Source organism: Gavialis gangeticus, unplaced genomic scaffold (assembly GCF_001723915.1).
Source record: "Gavialis gangeticus isolate Ggan-Ray unplaced genomic scaffold, GavGan_comp1, whole genome shotgun sequence".
Taxonomy (NCBI): Eukaryota; Metazoa; Chordata; order Crocodylia; family Gavialidae; genus Gavialis; species Gavialis gangeticus.
In genome coordinates, this window is record NW_017729024.1 from 175431507 (window position 1) to 175433177 (window position 1671).

General features: G+C 44.7%; 1 non-coding gene across 1 annotated transcript; it reads left to right on the plus strand.

The window, feature by feature from the left end:
- Nucleotides 1-336: 336 nt before the first annotated feature.
- TRNAI-UAU lies at nucleotides 337-429 on the plus strand. Its single transcript is given in 2 exon segments — nucleotides 337-374; nucleotides 394-429. It is a non-coding gene; the product is annotated as a tRNA-Ile (tRNA).
- The last annotated feature ends 1242 nt before the right edge of the window (nucleotides 430-1671 follow it).

The following is a 1671-nucleotide window of genomic DNA, read 5'->3' on the forward strand; positions in this document are numbered from 1 at the left end:
TATGTCCTACAAGGAGGATATTTTTTTTCTAGGAACATGGTAGGGGAAAAATTGGGGTCTTTCAGTTCTGTTCTGTTCTGTTCTTGCTGCTTTTCCCAAATGCTGCACAGCTCCATGTTTTAGCTTTTGAGGACTCTGTCTTGAAGTTCTTGCCACCTAGGGGCTTGTTTTTAAATCATATTTTAGTTTATAGAGTGGGGCATCATCTTGTCCAATTGAAATAACTTGAATACCCTAAGATGGTATTCTACTTGGAGTCCCTTTGTGACCTTGAGGAAATCATTTAGGATCAGTCCCTCAGGTGATCTTTGAGCTCTTCAGGATTGCTAAAAGCCAGCTCCAGTGGTGCAATGGGTTAGCATGTGGTACTTATAAGGCAGTACTGGGAGAGTGATGCCAAGGTTGTGAGTTCAAGCCTCACCTGGAGCATTTGACTTTTCATAATTGACCAAAAATGAATGTGACCCACCAGTGTGGCTATACTACAGTTATCAGAACAAACAGTACACTGGCATGCATCACCCCAGCTCAAGCAAAACTAAGTAAGTTATTCTCCTGCTCTACTTGGCATTGTTGAGGCCACTGCTGCAGTACCACGTCCAGTTCTGGGCACCGCACTTCAAGAAGGATGTGGAGAAGCTTGAGAAAGTCCAGAGAAGAGCCACTCATGATTTGAAGCCTGAAGCGCAAGACGTACAAGAAAAGTCTGACAAATATGGGACTGTTCAGCCTAGAAAAGAGAAGACTTTGGGGGGATTTGGTGGCAGCTTATAAATATATCAGGGGAGAGCATCAGGGCCTAGGTGAACAACTATTCACCAAAGTGCCAGAGGGGAAAACCAGGAGCAATGGTCACAAACACCTACAAGAAGGTTTCAGACTTGATATAATGAAAAACTTCTTCATGGTTCATGTGACCAGACTCTGGAGTAAACTCCCAGTGGGGGTGGTGCAAGCACCTACCCTGGAGATCTTCAAAAGGAGACTGGATGCACACCTTGATGGAGTTATTTGATCCCAGAAGTCTTTCCTGCCCAGAGCAGGGGGCTGGACCCAATGATCTCACAAAGTCCCTTCCAGCCCTAAACTTCTGTGACTGTGACTCTTAATTTCAGCTGAAACCTACCTGCAGCTAAGAGCCTGTGCTCCATTTCCCTCTTGTATCTAGTACATAGAGTCAGAAAGTTGGTGGAGGCCCTAAGCATCAGCAGACAGTTCATTCAATGAGGTTACACCCCAGTGAGATCATAATTGGATGTGGGAGGGTGGGCAAGTTCTGCGGTAACTTCCTTAAGGAGCAAAAGTAGCATATGGCCTTAAAGGGCTCGTTGGTCCGCATCCTATTGTGACGTTCCCACATCTTCTTATTAGGGCTGTGCAAAACAGCACCCTTCTGTTTCAGCTTTTTGATGGGACAGTGTTTCGTTTAGTTTTGAAACCATTGCTCTGTTTCGTCAAAGCTGTTTCGACGTTTCGCCCCTAGGCTATAATGGGGAAGCATGAACCTGCCTATAACTTTGTCATTTCTTGTCTGATTCAGATGAACCTTGAAGGAATGGTAGCCCCTTTGGAGGCCACAAATCCTGCCAGGTTTCAAGGATATATATATCCAGGATATATATATATATCCAGGTGTTCCTAGGAAACTGTACCTCAAAATCTTGAAAGCAA